This window comes from Xenopus laevis, chromosome 2S (genome assembly GCF_017654675.1).
Source record: "Xenopus laevis strain J_2021 chromosome 2S, Xenopus_laevis_v10.1, whole genome shotgun sequence".
Classification (NCBI taxonomy): Eukaryota; Metazoa; Chordata; class Amphibia; order Anura; family Pipidae; genus Xenopus; species Xenopus laevis.
The window spans coordinates 55,901,555-55,920,918 of NC_054374.1; the positions used below are offsets into that span (position 1 = coordinate 55,901,555).

The 19,364-nt window shown below is 44.0% G+C and overlaps 1 protein-coding gene across 7 annotated transcripts in view; it reads right to left on the minus strand.

Moving 5' to 3' along the window:
• anks1a.S (ankyrin repeat and sterile alpha motif domain containing 1A S homeolog) overlaps window positions 1-19,364 on the minus strand; it is a 184,458-nt gene that overhangs the window by 123,191 nt on the left and 41,903 nt on the right.

Sequence of the window (19,364 nt, forward strand, 5' to 3'; positions counted from 1 at the left end):
AGCTTTCAGACTATGTTCCATATAGGATACACACAGTATGGTCCGTTTTTAGCAGGAGCCAATTAAAAGAACAGTCACAGCAAAAAAATTAATTGTTTTAAAGTAATTCAGATATAATGTACTGTTGTAATGCACTAGTAAAAATGATGTGTTTGCTTCACAAAGAATTATAATTTATATAAACAAGCTGCTGTTTTGTCAAGGGGGCAGTCATTCAAGCTGAAAAAGGAGAAAAGGCACAGGTTACTTAGTCGATCACAGATAAGCTCTACAATGGAATACAATGGTATTTTCCAGAGTGCATCTGTTATCTGCTATATAACCTGTGCTTTGAATGGCTGCCCCTACATTTAAACAGCATCTTATTTATATAAACCAGGGCTGTCCAACTGGCGGCACGCAACCCCCCTTATGTGGCCCTCCATATCAAAGTCTGCCTGCTGTGTCTTTTTACCATTTGTAATCTTTAAACTGTATCACTACAGAGATTAACTGGCCCATGCATAGTTCAAACATCAAATTCACACTGTAATCCTCTGTATTGTTCACACATGTAATCCCCCTGTATTGTTCACACTTCTGACACCTCTATTGTTCACCAGCACCAGCACTGTGTCACTGTATGTAGTACATATTAGACTGGTCCTGATTTTCCTGTCTCTCGCTCTGTTCTGTTCTCCCTATGCTCCATGTGTGTGTCATACTTTGCCTGCTCTTTGCACCCTGTGTTTGTTATACTCTCCCTGATGGAACATAAGCCTGGTATTTGTTCTGGGGGTTTGTTAGCATTTGAAAATTATTATTAGGGCCCCTAAGGTGTTTAATCATATGCTGGGGTAATGTATAATACACAGGGGAGGATGAGGCATATGGATTTAAGGGTATGTCTTAATATGACACCCTAGGCAAGAGCTTCAGCGCCCCCCTGTCCTGCATTACCATTTACCTCCTTACCATGATGGTTTTTAAAGAAAGAAAGCAAGAAAGTGTACAACACTTTTTCATTTATATTATGGACCCTGTATCAGCAAGCCCAGCAGCCATCCATAATACAGGCCCCCCTGTACCTGTGCCAGTAGCCATTCATCATACTGCCCCCCATACCTGTACCAGCAAGCCCAGCAGCCATCCATCAGCCATCCATCATACTACCCCCCCCATACCTATACCAGCAAGTTCAGCAGCCATCCATCATACAGCCCTCCAGCAGCCACCATATTGCCCCCAATCTTTACCTGTGCCAGCAGCAGCCAAAAATAAATCTGATCACATCATATTGCCCCAAGTATTTACCTGTGCCAGCGCCCAGCCCAGCAGCAACAGCAATATATGCCCACCGGCCCAAATCTGTACCTGGCTGTGCCAGCAGGAAGCTCTTCACACTTTCACAGTAATAGAAAGAATGTCTTCAGTTCAGTGCAACTGTGCAAGGCTGAGAGCAGCAAGCACGACCCACACCAAGCAGGCCGCCAGCTCTCTGCCACCCAACCGCATCAGTGACGTCATTGACGCATATACGCACGTCACGCTGCACTGCCGCACCGCACAGAAGGAGCTATTACTTGCCGGCAAGAGGAGAAGGTGAAGGATGAGGATTCCACCCGACTGAGTGACCATGATTACTGAAACAAATTATTAAATAAATGCTTCAAATGAAAAAAAAAAAAAAATTTAACGATGGAGTCCTAGACAGCCGCCTACTCTGCCTACCCCTAGTTCCGGCCCTGATCCCTGCAGGGAGCACCAACCATCAGTTTTTTTGGTGTGCTATTAATGTGGACATGGTCTTGTGGTAACATGGGTGTGGTTTAAAGTGGGTGTGGTCTAAAAACAGGGAGTGGCTAACACTGGCTTCCATTATCGGCCCTCCACCATGTAGATTAGAAAAATTAAGGCCCTCTGTACCATATAAATTGGACAGCACTATTTTTATTTTTATAGGAACGTGTCCGTATCACTTTAATGTGAATTAACTTCTAACATAATAACCAAAACACTACTTCCTGCTTTGCAACTCTCTATACTCTTTAGTCAGCAGATTGTAGGTTTATATGAGCAGTGTCAGACTGGGGGTCCTGGGCCCACTGGGACTGCTACCTCAGGGGCCCACCCAAAAACCTTAGACCAGGGGCCCACTCTCAGTACTATTATTCTTCCTCTCCTCACTCAACTTTTGTTCTCCTAGTCTCTTTTCTTTACATACTATAATCTATTAATCCATCTATTTATCTTTATAATTTTCATAGAAATCGATAATGACCATGAAATAGGCCAAATGAATAGCAGCAAGAGGGCCCACTGACACCTGGGCCCACCGGGAGTTTTCCTGGTATCCTGGTGGGCCTGTCCGACACTATATGGGACAAAACTGTTCAGTTAGTTTGCTTTAGATCCTTAGCATGCAGGTCAGAATTAAAAGCAAACTAACTGAACAGTTATGTTTCATGTGGCCCCCCCCTTCAAGTCACTGATTGGTCACTGACTGTTAACAGGTTAGAGAACTGCAAAGGAGGAAGTTGTTTTAACACCAGGTTTTCATAGCAGGGGAGAAACCACTGATCCACTGCCCAGAAATCAATGTGAACTGACAGGACGGGAATCAGCCTGAAACTGATAGTTACAAAGGTATCAAAGTGCAGGTGCTGAGTATTCTGGGCTCTCTGCCAAAAAGCCTCTAATTTAGTTAAGTTTCAGAAACTGTGTATCTTTTTCTGGCATCAGTTAAAGTCTGGGACTGTCAAAACCGGGACTGTCCCACTGAAAACAGGACAGTTGGGAGGTACTCTATAAATAAGGTGAAAATAAATGTGGTTTCACATATTGATGCAGACAGGAAGACATGTCGCTTTCTGCCAGGTCACTCAAGGAACTCTGCATCAGGATCAGGTACGGCAGCTGTCTTCATTCCAAGAGAAGTCTTTAAAGGAATAGTTAAAGGGACAATCTTGAAAATGAGGGTGAGGAACAACTCATCCACTTCCTTCTGCCCAGAATCACTGTTAACGGACAGTCCGCCATGAGCCTGTTATTACACAGATGGGCTGGATTTCTGTGTGTAAGCAAGAATGCATTTCACCCTCAAAGCTAGCCCAATCCAGGCCAATGCTCTGCCCATCAATGCACAGTGATTCTGGGACAGAAAAAAAGCAGATCTGTTGTGATACACTGGCAGAGAAAACACCTCATATTACATGGTCTTTAATATTATATAACTGATATAAATGTGTTAAAAAGATATGTGGTTTCACATATTTATGCAGAGAGGAAAATGTGCCTTTGCATCAGGATCGGGTGCAGCAGCTGTCTTCATTCCAAGAATTTAAAGGAACAATTAAAGAGAACAATCTTGAAACTGAAAATATAATATAAGCTTCATCTAACTCAAGGGTGCCCAAGATGATCGCGTTCTACCAGTCGATCACTTTTACGTTTCTGGTAGACCGCGATTGATGTTTTTCCCTGAACATACCGGAGTTGTCCCCACCTGGCCTCCATACATTGGTCCCCATAGCAACTGAACTGCAGCAGAGAGCGCGGGAAAAGAAGAAGAGGATCACTCTCCTGATAAGCAAAGCAGCAGCCTGTGCACACCCGTGCCCTCCCACAAGGTTAGTGTACCTGGTTTCGTTCTGTTTTTTTTTTTTCTTGTGGAGGCAGTAATTAGCAATAGATCAGAGGGGGCTGTCAGACAGACTCTCTCTGCTCTAAAGGTCCCCATAGATGCAAAATTTTTTCTTTGATGAACGACCAATTTTAGTGCAATCCAACCAATCCGTAAAATTATCATGAAGTTAGTTGGAATCAAATGATCGTACATTGTATGATTTTTCGTCCGACATCTGTCAGAAAATTGATCAGCCAGGTTAAAATATTTTCATCGGTCACAGTGAAATCTATCTATGTTTGCAGGGCCAAGCAGGCAGCTACCCTCAGTTTTCCTGGAGTTGAAATTCCCTCTGTCGGGTGTCAACTTTTATAGCCAGCGCCACCAGATCCTCCCACTGAGAAGGAATTTCCCGGGAGACCAAGTCGTTTTTGATCCGCATGGCTAGGCCGTTGTAGAAGGCTGCATGGTACCCATCATTGTTCCAGGTGGTCTCCGCCACTAGGGTGCGGAACTCAATAGCGTACTCTGGAACAGAGCGAGTGCCTTGCTGAATCTGGAACAGGCGAGCAGAGGATGCCGTAGCTCGGCCAGGGGCATCAAAGACAACCCGAAGTTCACGGATGAAGGCACTGGCGTTGTCAATCAAAGGGTCCCTCTTCTCCCACAGAGGTGATGCCCACTCCAAAGCCTTCCCCTGCAGGCGAGTAATCATGTACCCCACTTTAGCTTGTTCGGATGCGAACTGACCTGGCAGCAGGGCAAACTGGATCTCGCACTGGTTGATGAAACCTCTGCACGCATCAGGATCACCGCTGTAGAGGGGAGGCGCAGGAATGCGAGGTTCCGAAGGCTGAAGTGGGCTTGCAGGAACGGCCACAGGGACCGGGGCCACAGGTGACAATGCCGACAACTTGTCTAGGATAGCTTCCAGAGCCTGACCGAAGTGTGACTGCTGGGCTTCGTATGACTGCATGCGGGAAGCCAAACCGCGGATAGCGCCACCGACATCAGGTGGAGCTGGAGTCTCCTCCGAAGGGTCCATGGCCCAACTATACTGTAAAGGGCCCGAAGGCACAGTAATAGTGTAGACCAAAGAGGAGACCAGACCAGGTTCGAGGTATAAAAGGGTTTATCCAAAGAATCGTCAAAATACAGGCAAAAGGTCAGACCAGGCAGAAGACAAGCAAAATCGAAGAACAGGCAGGAATCGGTACACAGGAATCAAATAGATAATAACACCCAGGAACTCAGTAGCAGGAACCTATAGTTGGGCAAGGACTGGAAGGGGAAGTAGGTTTAAATAGTCTCTGGGTTGGCGCCAAATTTTGACGCGCTTGCGTCAGACGCAGACGCCAGCGTCCTCACGCTGACGTCTTGACGCCGGCGCCCGATTCTGACGCCGGCGTCCGTTCCGTCGCCGACGACCAATCCGGGAGTGGGAAGAAGGTGAGGTCATAGAGCTGTGCCCAGCAGGAGCCATGTGGTGAGGCAGGTGGTCGCCATCTTGGACGCCATCTTGACGACTTGAGGTAGATTCCATTACACGTCCGTAGCGATAATTCGCCAGGCGTAAGGGTGCGAAGTAACACTAGCGAATCTACGCCAGCGTTCGTTAGTGAATTTGCGCAGTAACGAAAATGCCAAACGCTAGCGAAGTAACGCTAGCAAAGTAACGTTTAGTGAATTTGCCCCTATGACTTTTGAGCGTATGTGATGTCCCATAATAGATGGGGTAATGATGGTTTTAAATTTTGTATACATTTTTGTATTACATTTGGTAATGATAATGCATCTTGAAAAAAGTTCTAGACCATGAACCGAAATGTTGATGCACGCATTTTGATGCACCGGCGCACGCACATTTTTGTTGCGAACTGACACATATGCATTGTGCATTAAAGAGACACTGGAGCCTACAGTCAGATGCGAGGTGATCTTCGCTTCTAACTGACACTGAGCGTTATCTGATTATTCTGATTCCTGGTTTGACTAGGCTATCCTCTGTGACTTTGATCTTCTTCTGATTCCCTGGTTCGATCTTCTGCTCCGTTCAACCATTCTGATTGCCGCCTGACTCGACCCTCCAGCCTGTATTTGGATTTGATTTTTGCCTGACCCCTGATGTACCTGGTATTAGACTCTGCAAAACTGGGCTCCGTTTCTAGCACCTCTGCTACTTCTTATTTGAATTCGCCCTGTCTCCATATTCAGGCCCTAAAATTTCAGTGGGAGGCATAGGGAGAGGCTCCATTCATCTGTTTTCCAGTTCCTGACTTCTGGTTGAGGTAAGCCTGACAGTATAACCTCGCCAGGGACTTCATGGAGCCAACTGGGGATTCCACTGACTCGCCCCTGGACAGGGGCGTAACTACAGAGGAAGCAGACCCTGCGGTTGCAGGGGGGCCCAGGCTTGTAGAGGGCCCAGTGAGTCCCTAATTGATATACAATTTCAATATGTCTTGGTAAAATAGGTCAACTTACCAATGGTTTGGGGCCCTAAATTAAATTTGCTGTGGGGCCTGGTAACATCTCATTACGCCACTGCCCCTGGACCTCTTGTTGCAACAACTGATGGTATTAACTTAAGCAGTAAGTGATCTCCAGGGAGGATATCAACAGATACAAATACACATCCAAGGACCGAGTACTCCTGCCAGTCCAGCTACCGTGAGGGCTGGATTTATTCAAGCAGTGCCCTGAGGCCAGTGAGAAAGCTTTGCACGCGCCCCCTCCTGTGGCCGTGCGGTCCTAACGCCAGCTGAACAGACCTAACGCCGGCCCCTGTGCGCACACGATTGCGCTCTTAAATACCGGAGCACCCGGTGCTCCTTAGGATGTAGCAGGATGGCATGTCGCCCCTGAAATTTTGCCGCCCTAGGCCCGGGCCTTTGTGGCCTCGAGAATTGAGGCTTTTGTGGCCTCGAGAATTGCAAGATTTAGTTAATCTTGCTATTCAAATTGACCGTTGTCTCAGGGAAAGACGAGCTGAGAGATTCCAACCAAGTTATGCTTCCTGGGTACTTTCTAAGGCCCTCTGAATTTCCATCCTTCTACATCCACTTCTGATTCTAGTCCCCTGAACCCGTGCAGATTGGTTTTGTGAGGTCCACTTTATCTCCCGAGGAGCGCATCTGCAGACGTCAACTGAATTTGTATCTCTACTGTGGGCAGTCTGGCCACTTCTTACAAGATTGACCCACATGAACAGGGGGTAAGGTCAAGACTCTTAAGTTGGCTACATGTTCTTCCTATAGGGAATCATCTTCTCAAAGACTACCTGTTTATTTACAGTGGTCCCTGGGGCAGTTCAGAAGTTCAGTGGTCAGTGATTTGGGGGCATGGGTTGCTTCATGGACTTGGGTCTCATTGAGAAACATGCTATTCCTACTCGTCCAAAACAGCAACCATTGTTAGTAAGAACGGTGGATGGTTCTCCCATTACTTCTGGAATGGGGACTCTAGAAACTTTGCCATTAAGAGTTATTCTGGACTCTAATCATGCAGAAACTGTTTCATTTGAATAAATTGGAGCACAGGAGTTATTCAATTCAATTCTGAGACTTGTTCCTCTCATTTAACAGAAATTTCTAGTACTTTGGCAGTGTGCTCTTTTAGTGAGCCACGTCTGGCAAGTATTCCAACTTACCTCCATGAATTTCGTGGATGTTTTTAATGAAAAAGGAGCAGATACCCTTCCTCTTCATCGTATATATGACTGCCCTATTTACCTTCTTCCAGGAGCATCTATTCCGTTTGGTCAGATCTATCCGTTATCCAAACCTGAACTAGCAGTCCTGAAGAGCTATAATGATGAAGGATTTATCCGTCCATCCACTTCTCCAGCTGGTGCTGGTATTATTTTTGTAGAGAAAAAAGGATCACTCACTTCGACCCTGCATCGACAGCTCAATTCCGTTACCATAAAGAATCGTTATCCTCTGCCGCTAATTTCCGAGTTCCAAAATCAACTTGAGGCTAAGATCATTTCCAAATTGGACCTACGTGGAGCATACAAACTACTAACAATCCATGAAGGCGACGAGTGGAAGACAGCTTTTCGATCTCGCTACAGCCATTTTGAGTATCTTGTTATGCCTTTTGGCCTTTGTAATGCACCCTCTACTTTTCAGCATTTTGTTAATGACATTTTCAGAGACTTTCATGATCATTTTGTAATTGAAAATTTTCTTCATCCTGTGGCTTTCTTTTCTGAAAAACTTCCATTTTCATTTATGTGGATCACCGAAATCTTGAATACTGTATGAGCATACTCTCAAGCACCTAAGGCCTAGGCGGCTCCTTGGGCATTGTTTGTTTCCTGACTCAATTTCCATATCGCATATAGGCCTGGATCCTAAAACCAGAAACTAGATGCTCTTTCTCACATGTTTTTTGAGAAAGATGCTAAAATCCTACCTGATACCATCTTGCATAGTGATGGTCAAATTTGTCCCAAAAAACGCATTGAAGTCAGTGGACATCAAAATTATTTTGATGCACGTCAATTTTAGCCAAATACATTAAAGTCAAAGGGTGTCTGAATAATTTTGATACGCGACAATGTTTTTGTGTGCGACTATACTATAATTTTTTTTCAGTGCAACAGAATTCATTCGCCCATCACTAATCTTGCATCCTCTAAATTTTTCATTACTACAAAGTGAACTGAAGTAACGGAACACTCTTCATCAACATTACCTTCTGACCTTCTAAGTAAAGATGGACTTTTGTTCTATAGCGATGCGGTTGTGGTTTCGACTGGACATTCTTAATGATAACCTTTTGGCGGGACACATGGGTCTTCGCAAGACAATTTAATTAGCTAAAAGATCTTTTTATTGGCCTGGAATGGTCAAAGACTGTAATAGGAAAGTCATTTCCTCCAAAGTTTGTCCTCGTTGCACGGACTCTCACTCTAAAGCACAGGGTTTGCTTCGCCCCTTGCCAGTTCCAAACAGACTGTGGGGTCCGGTCTCCATGGACTTCATTGTTGAGTTGCCATTGTCTCAGGGGTATAATACCATCTTTGTTCTGGTCGATCGGTTATCAAAAGATGGCTCATTTTATTCCCCTTTCTAGTGTTCCGTCGGCACCTGCTCCTGCTAAAGTCTTTATCAGAGAGATTGTACATTTATATGGGGTACCAGATGAGGTCATTTCAGTCTCTGAAGATAAAGTTGGCGCTTTCTACTTCTTTTCATGTGAAATCCAATGGACAGACAGAGAACCAATCAGACAGTGGAACAATACTTACATTGTTTTTCTTCTTTCCTTCAAGATGATTGGTATAAGCTCTTGTATTTTGCAGAATTTGCATACAATAATTCCTTGCATTCATCCATTAAACAAACTCTTTTTTTGCCAACTATGGCCTTCATTCACGGGTCCTTCCTAACTAAGTTCCTAAGTTCTGTACCAGCAGTTCAAGACAGACTTTCTTTTATTGCGGACAATTCCCTTAAGATCCAGCTAACTATGAAGCAAGCTCAGAACAATTTAAAAAATTCTGTCTACTTGTCATATTAAACTCCCTTGTCCTTCAAGGAAACTTGGACAAAGATTTATAGGTCCCTTTCCGACCATCAAGCAAGTAAATGAAGTGGTTTTTAAGTTGAAACTACCATATTCTTACAAGATCCATCCTGTTTTCCGTGCTGCCCTGTTGAAATCTGTGGTCAATAATTGGTTCAGATGAAGGACTTCACAACGTCCTGCCTCCATTAGTAGAAGGTGTGGAAGTTGAATCAATTTTGGATTCTAAGAGGAGAAGAGTCCAGTACCAGTATTTGGTAGGGATGCACCGAATGCGCATTTCATATTAACGAGACACCGGGGCCTACAGTCGGTTGCAAGGTTATTACTGACACTGAGCGTTATCTGATTATTCTGATTCCTGGTTTGACTCACCTATCTTCTGAATTAGAATTTGCTGTACCAAGTTCATAAAATATGTAGGGAAGTAGTGGAGCAGCTAGCGATACCCATTCCCAACCACACAGGAGAATGGTATTAGCTGTGACCCATAAACATTTGTTGGGAAGTCATCTGGGATGTGATAAAACCAAATAACCTATTTAGCAGAGGTTTTTCTGGCCAGAGTAAAAAAAAATATGAGTATTGCCCAGAGTGTCAGCTAACCTCTCCTATACCTGCCAGTACCTCTGTATATCATAGAGGTTCTTTTTGAATGAATTGCTATGGATTTAATTTGGCCATTGCTGGTGTCTTTTAGAGGACACCCATGTAGTATGTACTGGTAGTTCTGGATTATGCCACATGCTATCCAGAGGCAATTCATTTATGGAATATATCCTCTAAAACAGTGTTGTTGGTGTTCCACTGAAGTCTGGATGACATTAAAAGGTATCAGAACTAAGATTAATAGGCAGGCCCATATATTGTTGACACCTCAGATTCAAACTGTAAAACTCCTGCTTTGTTCACACCTGTAATCTCCTGCATTGTTCACACCTGTAAAACCCTGATTGGTAAAACCTTTAAATGATCACACCTGTAAGGCCCTTCATTGTTCACATCTCAGACTGTAAGTGTCCACATGCTCACATCTCAGAAAAACTGTTGGAGTAGCACTAGCATTGTGTACTGTTTATTTTAGAGTGGCCATGATTGGTTACTTGCATAGTCCTGTGTCCTGTCCTGATCTTCCTATGTGTGCCATATTCTGCATGCCCTATGCTGCCTCCCCTATTTAACCTGTGTGCGCCAAACTCTGCCTGGCCTACTCTATCTGTACGTGCCATACTCTGCCTGCCCTACGCTGCCTATGTTTACCATACTCTGTATAAGGGTGCTCCAATTAAGTGAGTTGAGAAACTTGCAGCAGTGCCCCAGAACTTTAAGAGCCAAAATTCTGGTTACCAAATTTGCACTCTCTGCCCTAGTGATGTGGACTCCTCTGGCTCTGGTATGATGAGAATCGGAGAGTGGGTACAGCAGCACAAAAGCCATTTCAGGTCAGCAGAGGGGTAAGAATTGCCCCTGAATCTCCCTGCACTATGCACTAATGGATCTTCGGGGCGCTTACAATTTGGTCCGAATAAGAGAGGGCGATGAATGGAAGACAGCTTTTCGTACTCGTTACGGGCATTTTGAATACCTGGTCATGCCCTTTGGTCTCTGCAACGCTCCTGCAACTTTTCAACATTTTGTTAACGACGTTTTCAGGGACTTCCTCGATATATTTGTCATCATTTATTTAGATGATATTCTTGTTTTTTCTAATTCTTTGGAAGAACACAGAGTTCATGTGAAGAAGGTTCTGGCCCGTCTACGCACTCATCAGTTATATGCTAAAGTTGAGAAATGTGTGTTTGAACAATCATCTGTAGATTTTTTGGGGTTCTGTATTTCTCCTCAGGGTATTCAGATGGACTCAAGGAAGATTTCTGCAATTCTTAATTGGCCGATTCCATCTTCTAAGAAGGCCGTTCAACGTTTTATCGGCTTTGCAAATTTTTATAGAAAATTTATAAAAAAAATTTTCTCAAGTCATTCTTCCAATCACTGAACTGACGCGCAATAATCAAAAGTTTGTTTGGTCTTCTCAGGCTCAGGAGGCTTTTGAGAAATTGAAGACACTCTTCACTTCAGGTCCAATTCTTCACCATCCTGACGTTTCCCTTCCTTTCATTCTGGAGGTAGATGCTTCAGAACTTGCGGTGGGTGCTGTGTTGTCTCAGAGAACTGGGTTTCAAGAGGATCTTCTTCCTGTTGCCTTCTTTTCTCGTAAACTGGCCAAGAGTGAGTGTAATTACGATGTGGCTGACCGTGAATTACTCGCTATCAAGCTGGCACTTGAAGAATGGAGGTACCTCCTCGAAGGGTCTAAACATCCGATTCTCATTTTTACTGATCACAGGAATCTGGAATATTTATGTTCAGCTAAACGGCTTAGACCCAGACAAGCAAGATGGGCGTTATTTTTTATGAGATTCAATTTTCATCTTACTTACCGACCTGGATCAAAAAACGTTAAAGCAGATGCTTTATCTCGAATGTTTTCTTCTGAAAACGAGGTTTCCTTGGCTCCTGAGACAATTCTAAATTCTAATAACTTTCTTCTGCTTCAACCAACCCTGGTGGATAGAATTAAGGACGCTTCTTTAAACATTTCTGAACCATTGTTACTGCCTAAGGAAGGTCTTCTTTTTCATCAAGGCAAGATTTTTGTCCCAGAATCAATGCGTTTGGAGGTTCTTAAAAATAGTCATGAGTCTAAATTGGCAGGTCATCCAGGTATAAAGAAAACTATTGTCTTGGCCAAGAGATTATTTTGGTGACCTGAGATGTTATTCTTCTTACCTCCAAGACGATTGGGTCAATCTTCTTCCTTTTGCGGAGTTTGCCTATAATAATTCCCATCACTCATCAATTAATCAGTCCCCTTTTTTCGCAAATTATGGTCTTCATCCAGTAACTTTTCCCTCTGCCATTGTTTCTGATATTTTAGTTCCCGCTGTCAAGGAAAGATTAACTTTTCTATCGAATAATTTTCAAAGGCTCCAAGAAAACATGAGGAAGGCGCAACAAAATTTCAAGACTTACGCTGATCGGAGGCGGAGAAGCGACCCAGAGTTCAAGGTGGGTGACCGTGTGTGGTTATCAACTGTTAACCTTAAGCTTTCTTGTCCCAGTAGGAAGTTGGGTCAACGTTTCCTGGGTCCTTTTTCTATCATCCGCCAAGTCAATCCTGTGGCCTTCCAGCTTAAACTTCCAGCATCCTGGAAAATACATCCTGTATTTCATGCTGCTCTTTTAAAACCAGTCTCGATGTTCCGATTTCCTGGGCGTTCGGCTCCTCCACCGCTTCCCGTGGTGGTTGACGGTCAAGAGGAATTTGAGGTGGAAGAGATCCTGGATTCCAGATTAAGAGGCAAACGGCTCCAGTACCTGGTGAGGTGGAAGGGTTATGGTCCGGAAGAAAATTCTTGGGAACCGGCATCCAACATCCACGCTCCTGAGTTGTTGGACAGATTTCATGGAACTTATCCTGGTAAGCCTGCTGGTTGTCGCGTCCTGAGGCCGCTCCTTTATGGGGGGCAATGTAAGAATGTACGCATGCGTTCCGTTCGGCGCGGGCGCGTTAATGCGCGCCGGCGCGTGACGCCGGCGACGGTCGCTGACGCGGTGGTGACGGCGACGGTCGCGGGCGCAGGGACGTAGGCGGAAACACCTATGACGGACGCGCTGGCGTCAGTTCCGCGACGTCAGCGTGAGGACGCTAGTTTGGCGCCAAAAGATATGCATTTAAACCAGATTCAGACTAACATGCATTGCCTGGTTATTAGGTTTATTACTGAAACCCTAGCATCTCTTACTACTTGAATTGCCTGTTGTGACCCTGCCTGAACCTGGACTACGATTTCTGCTGCCTGCCTCGACTCTTCTGCTTGTCTTATCGTTACGAACCTCGCTGCCTGCCCTGACCTCGGACTTCCTGACTACGGCCTTGCCTTATCCTCTGTACCGCGTTTGATAGTCTCATTGGCTACTCTCCACAACCCTGCTCCCTGTTCCATCCCAGGTGGGTAGTGGTTGTGTGAGGCGCTTGTGAGTTCAAGATCTTCAGCTCCAGCTCCTTCTCCGCCTGGATCACACCGGTAAGCCTGACAGAGATCCAGATATCCAGCACTTGAGTAGAATCAGTGCGGCGTGACGGGCGTCCCTGCTTATGGTGCAGCAGGCATCCCTGCCGCACCAGGTAAGTATTTGTTACACTAAAGTGGCAAAACAATAGATAGTACTTTAGAGATTTGAGAGTCTACTTGATAGCCAGACTCTCTACAGTACTGCAGTTTTTCTCAGGTGGGGTGAGTTTTGGCTCAAACACACCACTGGGTGTTCCTTATCATCAACTACCTCTGACAGGACAGTCCCTAACCCCACGTCAGACTTAGAGGCAGCTGAAATCAGGTTAATCAATAATGGCTGTTCACATTGAGCAGCTTTCAGCACAGGACCATTTGACCAATACAGATTTGTTACCCTTTGTTAAGTCAATTAAGATGCTGAAATGGTGGCAAGATTTGGGATAAACCTCCTGTAATATGCCACAATACCCAGAAATGCTCTGACTTGTTTCTTTGTTACAGGTTGTGCCCAACTGTAGAAAGGGAATCTCATTTACCACTTAGCTGCCCAGATTGCCAGTTTGTCAAGATCCCGTTGCAAGGATGCCACATCCTGGATGGAATTAATTGGGCTGGACAGTTTTGTGTCATCTGCAAACACTGATATATTACTCACAATCAGAGCCGGGCCAACCCGGCCAGGCGCCCTAGGCAACCTGGCGGGCCACAGCGCCGGCTCTGTGCGCGCTTGACTGCGCATGCGCGAAATTTCACACCGGCGCGCATGCGCGAAATATGCAGAAGAGCATTTATGCGCACGCCACCAGCAGCAGACGGGACCGGACACGGGGTAGGCGACAGAGCAGGTACGTGCCTGGCGCCTCCTCAGCTTTGCGCCCTAGGCACGTGCCTACTCTGCCTACCCCTAGTTCCGGCCCTGCTCACAATAACCTCCAATAAGTTATTAATGAACAAGTTAATAAAAGTGGAGCCCTGAGGGACCCCACTAAGAACCTTACTCCAAGTAGAGAATGTACCATTAACAACCACCCTCTGTACCCGATCCTGTAGCCAGTTTCCTATCCATGTGCAAACTACTTCATTAAGCCCAACAGACCTTAGTTTAGAAAGCAGTCATTTGTGGGGCCAGGGTATCAAGCACATCTACTGCTCCCCCACTGTCCAGCATCTTACTTACCTCATAATGTAAAACAAGCAGATTTGTCTGACATGACTTATCCTTCATAAAGCCATACTGATTGCCTCTCATAATGCCATTCACTAGGAAACAATTTTGAATGTGATCTCTTAATAAGCATTCAAATAATTTGTCCACCACAGATGTCAAATTTACTGGCCTTTAATTGCCAGGCCGAGATCGTAATCCCTTTTTAAATATTGGAATGACATCAGCTGAAAGTGAATCTGAGAAAATCAGAAATAGGGGCTGGCACTTCCGGGTTTTGGTGCGTTGTGAGGTTCATGACATCATTGCAATGGCAGCAATTGCTCTGTGCACAAACTCATTGCCCATTGTTAGGTCTACTTGCTAGTATCCTGGGTGTGTTTGATTCCTGTTTTGACCCCTGCCTGCCTGACTATTCTGAACGCTGCCAAATCTGACCCTTGCCTGCTTGACTACTCTGAACTCTGATTATCCTGATCTGTGTCTGCCTGACTATTCTTGAATACTTTCTACCAGTATTGAACCTTGCCTGCCTGACTATACCTGAATGCTGTATCGACCCTGGCCTGATTGATTGACTTTGCATGTATTCTGCCTGCACCGACCCCGGCCTGTCCGACTACACTTTTGTCTGCTCCTTGAATTGTACCTTCCATCCAAAACCTTGCTAATGACCATGCCCCTTTGCTCATCCAGAACCTTTGCTTGGCTTCTCTCTTATTAAGGCCTGGCGGCATCCAATTAGCTGAGGGCTCCTCCCAAAGTGAAAGGCATCTGTTAAAGGCAGAAGCAAGAGCCAAGACCAGGGAGCCTAGCACTGGTTCTGGATTTAGGGTGCCGATCGTGACACATTCATTTTTATTAAAGCTTTATGAATCATATCATGAGTCAGCCACTGACTAGATTGAGCTGAGCCAACAGTGCAGCTATAAAGTGAGCCTGGGAACTCTGACTCATATTGATACCTTTATTTAAAGGATCAACACTTTCAACCCGCATCTTTTTACTATTAAAATACTTTAATTAATTTTAGGGTTAGTCTTCACCTCAGCCGCAATACGCTCCTCATTAATTATCTTTGCCTTCCGGATTGCTCTTTTACAACATTTATTATAGTGTTCATATTCATTAACTGCAGCTTCTGTCTCAACAGACTTGTAGTTTTTAAATGCCTTTTTCTTCTTTCCTATTAACTTTTTTACTTCTATATTAAGTCATATAGGGTAATTCTTAGTGCTTCTCCATTTAATCCTTCAGGGAATAAATTGAGAACAGAAATAATTCGCTCTCATTTTAATGACATACATTTCTGTTCTGTGTTTTAGATGAAAACATAATGCCCTAATCTATGCTCTGAAGGGCAGCCCTCAAGGCACTAAAATTAGCTTTTCTGAAAGCTTGTTTTTTGCACATATCACATTATGGTCACTATTACCCAGGGGTTCAATTACTTGCACATTTGCCATACATTCTGGGTCATTAGAGATCACTAGATCCAGTATAGCATTTTTTCTGGTTGGCTCCTCAACAACTTGTGCCATAAATTTGTCTTGCAACAAGTTTATAAACTTGTCCCCATTAGCTGGCCTGGCAGTACTGTTGTCCCAGTCAATATCTGGGTAATTAAAACCCCCATTATCATTACTTTCCCCAAACTAGCAGCCTTTTCTATTTGCATCAGGAAATTAGCCGCCTCCTCCTCCTCACTTACATTAGGGGGTCTATAACATACTCCTACAATTAATTTGCTGAAAATGTTAGAAACTCGGGGTACTTCCCTGATGGAAAACAGTCCTAGTACTTGCTATCTTTTTTCATAACCCTTTTAAGAATTTTCTCTACAAGCCCATCTGTCTGAGGATGATATATTGATGTTCTTAGCTGTGTAATTTTTAGCCACTAGCATAAATCTTTTGTCACCTTAGACATAAATGAAATGCATTGATCAGTAAGTATTTCTTTGGGAATACCAGTGCGAGAGAACATGTGTACCAGTTGTTTAGCAATTGTTATAAAGCAGGGCTGTCCTACTTGGTGGTACCGAGGGACAGGATTTTTTGGGCTATGTGGTGGAGGGCCAAAATGGAAGCCAGTTTTGACCACTCCCGCATATTATCACAAGAAATGTTAAGAACATATTCAGGTTAATGATAAGCATAGCTATCCCCAGCACGTAATTAAACACTTTGGGGCCCCCTATAAGACATTTCCAAATGCCAACAAACTCCCAGAACAAACCCAAAGACAAACAAAGAGATTGACATACGCATGCAGAGCAGACAGAGTATGTAGACAATATCGCTTGAAATGGTCTTTTTAGTTGATTGGCAAATCGTACATTTAACCCTTTCCCTGCCAGCAGTTTTGTCCTAGATGAGAACATCTACTGCCAAGCAGTTTTTAGATATTTTGCACTCTTTCACTTTAAGGGCCTTTCCTGAGGCGGTCTTTTAGTTTACACAGGAAAACAATATAGTTTTTTTTCAGGACAACCTGAACTTTCAAAATAAGCAAGTATTTTGGTGTAATTCTACTTCTATAAAAAAATATAGCCTTCTAAGTGTCTAATAAAATGAAAAAAATCATGTTTCACAAAGAACAATCACATATATCAGAAACATCATTTATTTTATGTACGAGAACACAGACGATTTGGAAAGGTCTGTGTCTCCTGAACACGGCAATACCAAATATATATAGTTTTATGGAGATTTCTCACTTGTATACACTTACATTTCGGAAAATCGCCTAAAAATATTGCAATTGGCCGCATTTCTCTCACCCAACTTCTTACATACAATTGAAAACACCATAAATACTGATGCCAAGGGTCTACTGAACAGTTTGATGCCCAATATGCATTGATATCCCAAGGCAGCAGGCATGTGCAGACCCCAAATGTAAATAGTGCATATGAGTTTTCTCCGCTGCCGATTCGCCTTTTGTGAACATAGACGCTTGACTTCATATTATGTGCCTCAAGACCCTCCAAAACCATATGTTTTTGGAAAGTACACATTATGACGAATCCAAACAAAGATAAAGACGTCTTTCTACACCAAACTACCAAACTGCAAAGCTTTTCTAGACGTAGAGATTTTTACATTTCTGAAAATCACCTAAAAATGTTGCAGTTTGCCGCATTTATCGCACACAATGTTTTACGTACAAAGAAAAATCACCCTAAATATGTACGTTGTGTGACAGTGCATACAAGTGCATACAAGTGCATACAAGTGCATACAAGTGCATACAAGTGCATACAAGTGCATACAAGTGCATACAAGTGCATACAAGTGCATACAAGTGCAAAATGAAAAATGCAAAAAAAAATGTGTGTATGAGTCTATAAATGTAGGTAAGTGTATTATTTTATTTTAAGTGTGTAAAATAAAGGCCACTTACCGTTTCTGGGTGATCTGATGGAGGAGTTCTTTGAGAAGCTGTCTGCAGAGTCACGGCAAGCAGGAAGTGTGTGGGCATCGCTGGAACACGAGGTAAGGAGGAGGAAGCAGTGCAGCAAGGCAGGCACGCGATCTGATGTGTCTGCCTCCTGCGACAATCCTGTTGAAGGATCGACATGACAGCCCCCCAGCCTCGTTGCCCAGGGGGCTGTCAATGCTGCTAAAGCTCTGCAGAGGCGGCTAAAGCCGCTGGTGCAGAGTACAGCATGTTAAACTGCAAGCACGTACAAGGTACGTTGCTTGGCAGTTAAAGCCCTTGCCTGCAAGAACGTATGGTGTACGTGATGGAGGAGTTCTTTGAGAAGCAGTCTGCAGAGTCACGGCAAGCAGGAAGTGTGTGGGCATCGCTGGAACACGAGGTAAGGAGGAGGAAGCAGTGCAGCAAGGCAGGCACGCGATCTGATGTGTCTGCCTCCTGCGACAATCCTGTTGAAGGATCGACATGACAGCCCCCCAGCCTCGTTGCCCAGGGGGCTGTCAATGCTGCTAAAGCTCTGCAGAGGCGGCTAAAGCCGCTGGTGCAGAGTACAGCATGTTAAACTGCAAGCACGTACAAGGTACGTTGCTTGGCAGTTAAAGCCCTTGCCTGCAAGAACGTATGGTGTACGTGCTTGGCAGGCAAAGGGTTAAACGATCATTTCAAGATAAGCTTAGTCTGCCGATAACAAAAATATCTTTTAAAAATGTAGAAAAGAAAAAGAATTGACCTAGTGCTTTGCACCTTCCCATCCATCTTAGTCCAAAAACAGTCATATGTCTACCCCACAACATGTGTTAAAACATAACTTTTAATAAATATCATTAAGAAAGAGAAAGAAAAAAGCCCAGATTAACACCATTAAAAATACGTTAGGTACAGGGAGGCGAGATGCCACAGGATAGTGGGTTTAAAACAAATCTCTGTGGCAATATACATGCCGAACAATCATACAAAATATTATGGTGGTGTTTGTTGTGTACTGGTATCAGCCTTATATACATAGACAATGGTAATCCTCCATGCATAGCATTTTATACATTTAATTTGATATTACTGCAGCATATAACGTCTAAAATATTAATATCGTAGCAGACTGCTGCGTTTAGACTGAAAGAGGCACTATCCCTACCTACCCTTACAGTAACACAACAATCGGTTTTAAGGTTCTATCCTTCTCTCCTAGCCATGATACCAATATCTTTACCCTATATAAGGATCTTTTTCTGTATTGTCGTAAATTACTATTGAAGAAACATTTTTATAAAGGCTCTGATAGAGATGTTCAATCCCCAGTTAATCCACTGTTGGCGACACCAGATTCCCAGAATCCACATGACCTCGGCCAGTCCCCATACAGAGCAACAGGCATACAAACAGGACTTATCTGATCTCAACGAGTTACTGTTAGAACAGACAGACTCAACGGGATCCCTTAAACCCAAAAGTCGGTTCATGCCCCCAAAAAATACTAGCTCTGCAGTAATTATTTTTAGGGATTTATTGATGAAGGACTTTATGAATCATCCAATTGTGGCAA